Consider the following 12,220-nt stretch of genomic DNA (forward strand, 5'->3'; position numbering starts at 1 on the left):
TCATAATCCACGGTTCAGTTAGGGGATGTGTAAGGTTTTGCAGCTTTGCCAAAATTTGAAGAGAAGAATCGGAAGCATTTTACATGTCGCTTGAGAAGTAGCAACACAAATGAGGTGCCCGAAAGCTGTTTGGACATCGCCCATGCAAGGTAAACTAACTGGAAAATCACAAGAGATTTATGCATCCCTGGCAGGGAAATGTTCTAGGGACAATGATAAGGTGAAAAGAGTTATTTTAAACTCATATGATTTGGCCCTGGATACATCCAGTCAGGGGTTTAGGAATTTACAGAGACAACTTATACTGAGTTTTAAAGAGATAAACAGAATCATTTAAATAGGGGGGAAGAGCATTAAAGGCTGTGAATAATGCTCTCAGAGAAATGATTCTTTTTGAAGAATTTTAAACTTCCTTGCCTTCTTTAATCAGAACTCACATGGAAGAGCAAAAGATAGCATTGGCAAGGCAAGCAGCTCTAACAGCTGATGGTTATGAACTGATCAAGAAACATTTTTCTTCCATCACCCCTAGAAACTTGAGAAAATTAAAAAGTATGAGAGTGAAGGAAGACAGGTGGACAGGGTAAGGAATAGACAATATTTAACACCTCAAGAACCTTGCCTCAAAGTAAGAAGGAAATTGGAGATAAGGTTTGGAAATTTGAATGTTTCCGTGGTAGTAAGTGAGGGCATGTGCGTTCAGACTGTTGGAAATTGTGAGGTAAACCCATGGGACTTGTTGGAAGTCATAAAAACAAGTCAGCGAGTCATACAACATAGAAATAGACCCTTGTGCCAATCATGTCAATGCCAGAGACATTGATCCCATTTTCCTGCACTTGGTCCATGCCCTACTATGTCATGGAATTTTAAGTGCTCATCCAGATGCTTCTTAAATGTTATGAGTGTAGCTGCCTCCACCACCCTCTGAGGCAGTATGTTCCATTTCCCTACCCAATGGGTGAAAAACAGATCTCCCTGAAACCACTTACTCCTGATTTTAAACCTATGGCCTGAATGACCACTGTCATAATTTGTTTTTGAAGCCAGAGGATGTAGTCGGGTTTGAATTGAATACTTTGGGCCAGTGTTCAACAGTGAGAGGTACCAAATGAGTATAGAAATCAGGGAGAAAGTTAATGATACAATTAAAGAAACTAGCACAGATAGAGAGAAGGTTCTGAGTAGTCTGGCAGGCTTAAAAGTAGATAAATCTTGGGGCTGGATGAAATGTATTCCAGGTTATTGAGTGAGGTGAGATATGTGATAGCATTGGAAATGGTGCAGGGAGATTGACCTGGGCTGAAGAGTTTCAGTGATGAAGAGAGATTGGACAGATTGGGTTTGTTTTTCTTAGAGGAGAGGAGATTGAGTGGGGACATGATTGAGATGTATAAAATTATAAGGGACACAAATAGGTAGACAGGCCAAAAGCTTTTCCTTGCTGGAAGGATCAATCATCAGGGGAAAAGTGGCAGAAGGTTCAGAAGAGATATGAGGAAAGACTTTTTCACCTAGAGGGTGGTGGGAATCTGGAATACATTGCCTTTAAGAGTGGTAGAATCAGAAAGCATCATAACATTGAAGAAAGGGTGGTAGAGTGACACAGCGGTTAACACTGCTGCCTCTCAGCGTCAGGGTCCTGGGTTTGATTCCAGCCTGTGTGGAGTTTGCACGTTCTCCCCATGTCACTGTGAGTTTCCTCTGGGTGCTCCAGTTTCCTCCCAGGTTAGGTGGATTGGCCATGGTAAATATGGCGATAGGGTGACAGGTTTGGCTGGATGCTCCTTGGAGGGTTGGTGCAGACCCAATGGGATGAATGGCCTCTATCTGGGATTCTATGAAATATTTAGATGTGTATTAGTGATGCCAAGGCTGTGGGGCAAGTGCTGGAGAGTGGGATTAGAATAGTTAGGTGGATGTTTTTGACTGGTGCAGATTTGGTGGGCTGAAGGGCCTTTTTCTGTGCTAGACCTCTATAATGCCAAAACACCTTCTTCATCAGGTGAGATGGCTAAATTCATAACTGTACTACAGGGGCAACACAATCACAATCAATGCTGGACAAAGATTTAGTTTTCACTCCAGAGAGTTCACTGGGAGCGAAGGGACTGGTGGATAATATATTCTGGTTCTATTATTCAAAGTAGAGCTGGAACATGATTTGCTATCAGAAGAAGTCATTGTCAGAGTAGTAAAGACATTACCGACAGAGGAAGTAGACTTACAGAATGTCCAAAGGAGGTCCAAGGAACAGAACAATTACAGGGCAGGTATTTCAGGTTTGGGATTATCAGGGAGGTTTTACAGGTAGTAGCATGATATGGAGAGGTATTACAGGAGGGTTATTACATGGAGAGGTTGTAATAATCATAGAATATGAGTTCCTTGATTGAGGCTGTTAATCTGGTCCAATCGGTAGCCCTAATTAAGATATAAACAGGAGTGTCAGAGGTTCTGTTCACTCTGAGAGCTACCCCTGAGGAAGCGAGACCAGTGTCAGGTATTATGCATGTGTAAATAAAAGGTGACTTGTGATGGGGTACCGGCCTCTGTGATATTATTTTGGGTGACAAGAGAAAAAAAATGCTCCTGAAGAAATTTGCATGCAACAGCCATCTTTGAGTTTTTATGCATTTCTGGCATCAGAAGCTTCAGGAAGCTTGACTCATATCATTCTGCCATTGAAGACTGGACCCCAGATGTGGAAAGAATGCATTATTATTTGCAGGCAAATGATATTGGTGCAGATGAAAATCAACAAATAATTCTGACAGCTTGTGAACCCAAAACCTTTTCAGTTATTAGGAGCCTAACATTTCCTGAGGCACCAGATGCTACAACCTTTCAAGAGTTGATGAATTTAGTTAAGGAATATTATGATCCCAAGGCTCCTCTGAGACATTATTGGTATTCCTCAGCAGTTCAAGAACCAAGGGAGTTCATGTTGGGATTTTTGAGGAGATTAAGCTGACTGGCAGAGGCATGTGACTTTGGTTTAACCTTTAATGAGATGCTGAGATATCATTTGGTGTGTGGGATTAATGATGTAACCATACAAAAGTGACTACTAACTGAAGTCCAACTAGACTTCAAACAGGCAGTACAACTGGCATTGTCATTAGAAAATACAGCAAATGGAGCTTTTGAATTACAGAGTATGTTGATGGAAGTAGACACTCTCACTGAGCTGACTGAGCTTGGGAGACACCACTTGAGGGCAATTGAAGGCAATTGTGTGGCCTCACTCAGGATACATCCTGAACAGAAGGACTCTAGGTCAGCCCACAGCAAATCTCCAAAACAAAGCCAAGTCTCAGCCAAATGGTTAACATTTTCTTTAGGATCCGGGCCAGCATGTCTTTGTAGTTGCTGTCGCTAGGCAGACTTGAGACAGCACAAGAGTCCCACTCAGCCTGAATTGAGTAAGAGAACGTATACCCCAGAATCCCAGGTTTGATTCCTGCCTCGGGCGACTGACTGTGTGGAGTTTGCACATTCTCCTCGTGTCTGCGTGGGTTTCCTCCGGGTGCTCTGGTTTCCTCCCACAGTCCAAAGATGTGCAGGTTAGGTGAATTGGCCATGCTAAATTGTCCGTAGTGTTAGGTGCATTAGTCAGAGGGAAATGGGTCTGGGTGGGTTGCTCTTCAGAGGGTCAGTGTGGACTGGTTGAGCCGAAGGGCCTGTTTCCACACTGTAGGGAATCTCATCTGATCCAGGACAGGGCACACCCTGAACAGATCCCCTATACTTGGTTGGAACCATCAAATTGCTCAGCAACATCCAAATCAGAACCAATCAAAGTAAATGTCTGGATAAATGGTCACACACTTCTAATGGAGGTTGGTAAAGGTGTGGTTGTACCAGTGATTGCAGAATCAGTCTTTAACAAAATTTGTTTTGGATGCCAGCCCCTACAATTGCGTGAGACCTTGGCTATTGAGAGTGTGGTGCTGTGGTCCTGTGGCACAGCAGGTCAGGCAGCATACCAGAAGCAGGAGAATTGACGTTACGGGCATAAGCCCTTCATCAGGAATGAGGCTTGTGAGCTGGGGGGGGGGGGGGCTGAGATATAAATGGGAGGAGGGAATGTGATAGGTTTATGAAGGAGGGGGGGAAGGTGATAGGTCGGAGAGGAGGTTGGAGCAGATAGATGGGAAAGACAATGGACAGGTCAAGAGGGCAGTGCCCAGTTGGAGGCTTGGGATTGGGATAAGGTGGAGGGAGGGGAAATGAGGAAACTAGTGAAATTCACATTAATCCCATATGGTTGAAAGTCCGAAGGTGGAAGATGAGGCGTTCTTCCTCCAGGTGTTGGGTGGTTAGGGTTTGGTGATGGAGGAGGCACAGGACCTGCATGTCCTTGGTGGAGTGGGAGGGGGAGTTGAAGTGTTCAGCCAAGGGACGGTGTGGTTGGTTGGTGTAGGTGTCCCAGAGATATTCTCTGAAACGATCTGCAAGTTGGCGACCTGTCTCCCCGATGTAGGGGAGACCACAGCAGGTTCAACGATTCCCAGCTACCTTTGCCCTATCCTCACCGCCTCCCATTTCTCTCTCAGCCGCCTTGGCCCATAATCCTCATTCCTGATGAAGGGCTTATGCCTAAAATGTCAATTCTCCTGCTCCTCAGATGCTGTCTGACCTGCTATGCTTTTCCCGTACCACACTCTCGACTCTGATCTTCAGCATCTGCAGTCCTCACTTTCTCCTGCAACCTTGGCTCAACTGGGAACCTATACCGGGGAACCTTTACAGATTAAGGATACAACTTCGGTTCCGGTCTTGTATGAGAAGCAGTTGGTTCAGTTATCACTGATTGTAGCAAAAGGCTTGGGCCCAAGCGTTATGTGTTAAAATTGGTTGAGAAAGATTCACCTTGATTGGCTTAAAATTTATCCATTAGAAAATGGCTGTATGAACGAAGTCCTAAATAAAAATTTGGATGCTTTTCAGGGAAGTCGAGGGACTGTCAAAGGAGATCAGGCCATCTTGCATTTTGACTAGGAACCAATTCCACAATTATGCAAAGCCTGCCCTGTGCCATTTACCTTATTAGCAAAAGTAGAGGCATTAGTCAGGAAGCTGGACTGTGAGGGAATCATCAAACCAGTACAGTTTATAGAATGGGCAGCATCGGTTCTACCGACCGTGAAGCCTCATGGGTGGTTCACCTTTGTGGGGATTCTAAACAAATGGAAAACTGCTTCTTGCAGCTGGATAAAAACCCAATCCCTCACATCGTGGACTTATATGCAAAACTACCAGAGAGAGGGCTGTCCTTCACGAAGCTGGATATGAGCCAAGCATACCTGCAATTGTGATTAGATGAGGATTCCCAGAGGTATGCTACAATTAATACCCATAACCCTTTGTATCAATATAAGAGATTGCCATTGAGTTGTCATCAACCTGTGCAATTTTTCAGTGGACAATGGAAAACATTTGACAAGGTCTACCCCAGGTCACCATTTATCTGGATGATGTGTGAATAACAGGGAAGACCAATAAAGAGCACTTAAGAGAAACTGGACATAGTCCTTAGATGTTTCTCCAAGGCAGGCATTTGCCTTAGAAGGGAAAAAATGTCTGCTCCAGGCATCCAGAGTCAGATTACAGTGCTCACAAGACCGATTTACACCCATTGGAAAATACAGTGAGAACAAAGAACAAAGGAGAAAGTAAATTGTTCCCCCTTCGGCCCTCCAAGCCTGCGCCGATCCAGATCCTCTATCTAAACCTGCCGCCTATTTTCTAAAGATCTGTATCCTTCTGCTCCCTGCCCATTCATGTACCTGTCTAGACACATCTTAAATGACAGTATTGTGCCCGCCTTTACCACCTCTGCTGGCAATGCGTTCTAGGCACCCACCACCCTCTGCATAAAGAACTTTCTGCACATATCTCCCTTAAACTTGTTCCTTTTAACCTTGAATTCATGACCCCTAGTAATTGAGTCCCCCATTCTGGGAAAAAGCTTCTTGCTGTCCACCCTGTCTACACCTCTCATGATTTTGTCGACCTCAATCAGATCCTCTCTCAACCTCCATCTTTCTAATGAAAATAATCCAAATCTAATCAATCTCTCTTCATAGCTAACACTCTCCATACCAGGCAACATACTGGCCATCAAAGGTGCTCTGGCTCCCTCATCTGTACCAGAGCTTAGTTCTTCCCTTGGATTGGTGAATTATTATGGAAAATTCAAATGTAACCTGGCCTCCCTTCTGGTACCCTTATACCTGCTATTGAAAAAGGGTCAGCCTTGGACATGGTCTCGTGACCAAGATGTAGCCTGCAGGGAAGTGAAGCAGCTATCATTATTTAAAGTGTTGGTCCACTATGATCCCAAACAGGATTTGGTGCTGATATGCGATACCTCCCCGTACAGTAGCAGGGTAGCATTGGCTCACAGATGCCCCAGTGGAGAGGAACACGCAAAAGCAGATGCTTCTTGGACTTTGGCTGATGCAGAGTGCAAATTCGCCCAGATAGAGAAAGATGGTTTTGGTGGTCATCTTTGGTGTGAGAAAGCTCCACCAATACCTTTACAGATGTAAATTTGCAATAGTAACAGATCACAAACCCCTGCTAGGACTACTCAAAGAGGACAAGCTGTGATGCCCATAGCTTCAGGTCAAATTCAGAATTGGGATCTCATTCTAAGTGGGTACAATTACAAGTTGAAAAACTTTCTGAAAGGTAGATGCTTTGGGCCACCTCCCGCTGGTGGTGCCATCACTTGAAGAGTCTGCTCTGGTTTTAAACTTTCTAAACATCATTCTGATCACAGCTGACCATATCAGAATGTGGACTCAAAAACAAAATCCAGTCTTGGCAAAACCAGAACAAAAGAACAACACACACAAAAGAAGTTGCATCAAGACACTATTCAAAAGGGCCATAACACACTGCAGTACACCAGAACTGCAAAAAGAGGAAGAAGAACACCTATACAATGTATTCGCCAAAAACGGATACCTGTGTAATTTCATCAACAGATGCCTAAGGGAAAGACAATGGAACGAGGACATGCCACAACCCAAAGGACTAGCCACACTACCATACATCAAGAGCATTTCCAAACTGACAGCCAGACTACTGCGACCACTAGGACTCATAACAGCACACAAACCAACAGCCACACTCAGACAACAACTCACCAGGACGAAGGACCCGATACCCAGCACGAGCAAAACCAATGTAGTGTACAAAATCTCATGCAAGGACTGCACAAAACACTATATAGGACAAACAGGAAGACAGCTAACGATCTGCATCCATGAACACCAACCAGCCACGAAACTTCACGACCAGCTATCTTTAGTAGCCACACACGCAGATGACAAGCAACATGAATTCGACTGGAACAACACTACTATTATAGGACAAGCCAAACAGAGAACAGCCAGGGAATTCCTAGAGGCATGGCACTCATCCACAGATTCAATCAATAAGCACATTGATCTGGACCCAGTATACCGACCACTGCAACTGGAACTGACAACTGGAAGCGGCAGATTCAAACCACTACAAATGCCGGAGGAGAGATCACAGAAGCGTTTCACAGGAGGCTCCCAAGCACTGAGGATGTCACCTGGACAGGGGACAAAACGTCTGCGACACAAATTCCCAGCTCGGCGAACAGAACCACAACAACAAACACCCGAGCTACATATCTTCTCCCAAACTTTGAAAACCAGAAGAGTTGTGACTGGGGAAGAAAAAAGGCCATCACAACCAGAATTGAAACCTTGCTGAACAAGGTCACTGCAGAGGGTGGCAGTTTTTTACGGGGATCAAAAGTGATAGCCCCGATTGTCTAGATATTGGTTGACTTCCACCAGGGTGTTCCGGGGTGCCCAAAATGAAGATGCTGGTGAGGAGTTATGTCACGTGGCCAGAGTTGGATGCAGATATAGCTGCACTAGTAGGGCAGTGCCCAGAGTGCCAATGACGACAAGATTACAGCAGTTCACCCACATTTGTGGGAATGGCCAGATAAACACTGAATTTGGTTACACTTAAGACATTGCAGGCCGTTTCATGGCCTCAACATTCTTAGTCAGTGTGGACATCCATTCAAACTGGTTGGACATGCATAGCTTTCATTCATCAAACACAGGGATGATGTTAGAAAAGCTGCAAGCATCTCTTGCAATACATGGGCTCCTGGAAGCATTGGTCACAGACAATGGGCCATCATTTACCAACAGGGAATTTGAGTATTTCCGAAAGTTGAATGACGTTAAGGACAGCTGCATATCATCCATCATCTAGTGGTCTAGTGGAAACGCCAGGCCAAACTTTGAAGACAGGCCTAAGAGAACAGCCTAAAGCTTCACTTGATACCAAACTGTCCCAGTTCCTTTTTGATTATTGGACCACCCTTCATGCAACTTCAGGCATAGCTGCAGCAGAGTTGCTAATGGGGAGAAAACTCCACACCAGGTTAAATCTGATCTTCCCGGACCTGGGAGTGGTGGAGGGTGAAACAGCGTCCGGAACACCAATGACAGGCACAAGACCCCTCTCAGTGAAAGAGACAGTTTACTTCAGGGGACGAAGTTTGGTGCCGAAACAACAGAAATGGCCCCACGTGGGTAAGAGACATGGGCGACATTAGATCAGATCCCATGACATACAAAGTTCAGGTAGGTGAGGCACTCCTGAACAAGCACGTGGACCAGGTGAAAGCAGCAAACTCACAAATGAGGCAGGAACAAAACTGACCTGGCCCCTCAGAATGTACGGAAAGATTGTTGGAACCTGTGGTTCTTCCTCTCCATCTAACTTCGAGGAAACCTCAGAATCTGAAGTGGACATGGCGGATGTCACAGCTTTGAAGCATTTACAATCTGAAGATGAATTTCTTCTGAAATGTTCTGGGCACAAAAGATGGACTACAGTCTGGTACATGCCACACTGAGTTGGAGGAACCGGGCCTAATGCGAAAATGCCTGAGGGGGTGGCATGGTGGCTCAGTGGTTAGCACTGCTGCCTCACAGCACCAGGGACCCGGGTTCAAATCCGGCCTCGGGCGACTGACTGTGTGGAGTTTGCACATTCTCCCTGTGTCTGTGTGGGTCTCCTCCCGGATACCCCGGTTTCCTCCCACAATCCAAAGATGCGCAGGTTTGGTGAATTGGCCAGGCTAAATTGACCATAGTGTTCAGGGATCTGTAGGTTAGGTGCATTAGTCAGGAGTAAATATAGGGTAAGGGAACATGTCTGGGTGGGTTACTCTTCGGAGGGTCGGTATGGACTTGTTGGGCCAAAGAGCCTGTTTCCACACTGTAGGGATTCTATGAGAGGCTACAAGAAAATGAACAGACCCCAGACTTAGACAGGGTAGGATGCAGTGATTGTAACAAGGTCAGCTGGGTGGACCTCACAGAATAAGAGTTCCCTGATTGGGGCTGTTATGCCGGTCCAGTCAGGGAGCCCTGGCTCACAGAGCTCTGAGAGCTGGTTCCAAGAAAGCAAGTCCAGTGTCAAGTACTATACACATGTGCCATCTGCCAAGGGTGTCTTGGTGACAGGATACCAGCCCCTGAGGAGTTGTTTCTGAGATATTACATCAAAGGTTTTAAATTGAGAGGCTTTGCAAGGAACGGTATAACATGGAGAGGTATTACAGGGAGACATATAATGGAGACCTAATACAGTGGAGGTTTTACAGGGTGAGGAATTACAAGGAGATGAATTACAGCTGGAAGTAATCCAGGAGGAGCTATTACAGAGGGAGTTATTACAAGAGGGTATATTACAGACAGAGATTTAACAGTGAGAGGTATCTTAGAGAAGCTATTACAGGGAGAGCTGTTAGAGCGATAATCATTACAAGAGGATTTATGACAGGAGGAATTATTGCAGAGGGAGTTATTAATGGATAAATAGAAACTTAATTTAAGGAGAACAAGTTATTCAAATGAAGAGGGCAATCCCATTCAGAATTTAGATTGAACCAAGAGTCTTCCTTTCATTCCTAAATTGACAGAAATATAGGAAATAAGAGAACAGACCTTTCAGCCCATTCAGGCCCAATCTCCTATTCAACATGATCATTGGCTGATCCTCGACCTCAATGTCATATTCCTGCTCTCTCCCTCTGCTTTCTGACAACTTTCACCTCTGGAAATCTATTTATTTCTTAAATGTGTTCAGGAAAAAAAGGTAGAACAATAAATTCTCTTTTTTGCAAAGGTGGCTAAAGAATTTTAAAACTGCTGAACCTCTGGTCTCTTATGCTACTAATTGTCCTTGACTTGTCACATCTGCTGTACATCTCTATGACTCTTTGACTTTATGACAAGGCAGGTAAAAGCATATTGCTGGAAGCAGAACAGTGAATAGCTCAAGGACAATTCTTGCCTTTATTCTTGCCTTTCAGAAGACCAATGACCAGATATAAGACCATTAAAACTGTGGTCCTTAATCACTATCAGCTTGATCCTGAAACCTACCAATTCAAGTTTAGGACAGTAAAGACAAAACCCAGTCAGGCATTTGTTGAATCCATGAGTGAGATTGTAAAGTTATATTGAAATAAATGGCTTTGTTCATTGAAGTTTGAATGTGAAGGAAACTGATTATGGAAGAATTCAGGAATAGCATTCCAGTGATATTTAATGCTTATTTGGGCAGGAGCCAGGTATCTAAAGTCAAATAGGAAGTAGCTTTGACAGGCCCATGTGCCATTTTCCACTGGTAACTAAGTGTTAGAAAGTTGTCATTTGGAAGCCACAAGGTAGCTGTAGGAACAGACAATGATCTGACTTTAGAGAGAAGACAAAATCTGATCCCATTAATAGAAAGGGTAATATCGAGAATAAAGTTAATGTTAGGAAACCAGCAATGTTTTGTACAATTGCAGCAAGACATTCCTGCTCCTATACTCAGCTTCTCTCACTAAGAAGGCCAACATGTCATTTGCCTTCTTCACTGACTACTGCACCTGCATGCTTACTTTCAGTTACTGGTGCACGATGGACACCCAGATCACATTGCACTTCCCTCTTTTCTACTCTAATGCCATTCAGATAATAATGTTGCCTTCCTGTTTTTGTCCCAAACTGCATAACCTCCTATTTATCCACATTATACTGCATCTGCTATGCATTTACCCACTTACTCAGCTTATCCAAATCACAAAGCAACATCTCTGCATCCTCCTCATAGCTCACCGCCCCACTCCACTTTGTGTTGTCTGCAAATGTGGAGATATTATATTTAGTTCCCAGATCTAAATTATTGCTTTATGTTGTGAAGAGTTGGGGTCCGAGCACTGATCCCTGCGGTACACCACTAGTCATTTTTTCCTTCTCTTTGTTTCCTGTTTGCTAACCAGGTCTCTATCTATGTCAGTACACTACCTCCAATTCAATGTGCTTTAATTTTACACGCCAATCCCAAGTATGGGACTTTCCAAATAAACCATATCCACTGGCTTCCCTGTTATCAACTCTATTAGTTACATCCTCAAAATATTCCAGTCCAGTTTCCAATCATGATTTCTCCTTCATTAATCCATGCTGACTAGGTTCAAACCTGACGCTGCTTTCTAAATGCTCTGCCATTAAAGCTTTTACATTGATCTCCAGCAATTTCTCTACTTTTGATGTCAAATTAACTGGTCTATAATTCCCGGTTTTCTCTTTACCTTTTTTTTTTAAAGAGAGGGCTTACATTAGCTACCGTCCAACCCACAGGAACTGCTCCAAAGTCTATAGAATCTTGATGACCACCACCATACCCACTTTTTCTACAGCCACTTCTTTAAGTAATTCCCAAAGACAAATCTTTTAGAGTTTTTCAAAAAGGTAACCTAGAGGATATATGACAGTAGGGCAGTGGATGTTGTCTACATGGACTATAGTAAGGCCTTTGACAAGGTCCCACACAGCAGGCTAGTCATGAAGGTCAGGTTGCATGGGATCCAGTGATAGGTAGCTAATTGGATTCAAAATTGGCTCGATGGTAGGAAGCAGAGGGTGTTAGTTGAAGGTTGTTTCCCCGACTGGAGGCCTGTAACTAGTGGTGTGCCACAGGGTTCAGTGCTGGGACCTTTGTTATCTTGATATTTACATAAATGATCTGGATGTGAATGCACAAGGCATGATTAGCAAGTTTGCAGATGAGACAACATTAGGAGGTATCGTTGACAGTGAGGAAGGTTATCAAAAATTACAGAGAGATCTTGATCAAATGAAGAAACGGGCTG

Source organism: Chiloscyllium plagiosum, unplaced genomic scaffold, assembly GCF_037043375.1.
Source record: "Chiloscyllium plagiosum isolate Xiang-an unplaced genomic scaffold, Cpla_swu_hap1 HiC_scaffold_14, whole genome shotgun sequence".
Classification (NCBI taxonomy): Eukaryota; Metazoa; Chordata; class Chondrichthyes; order Orectolobiformes; family Hemiscylliidae; genus Chiloscyllium; species Chiloscyllium plagiosum.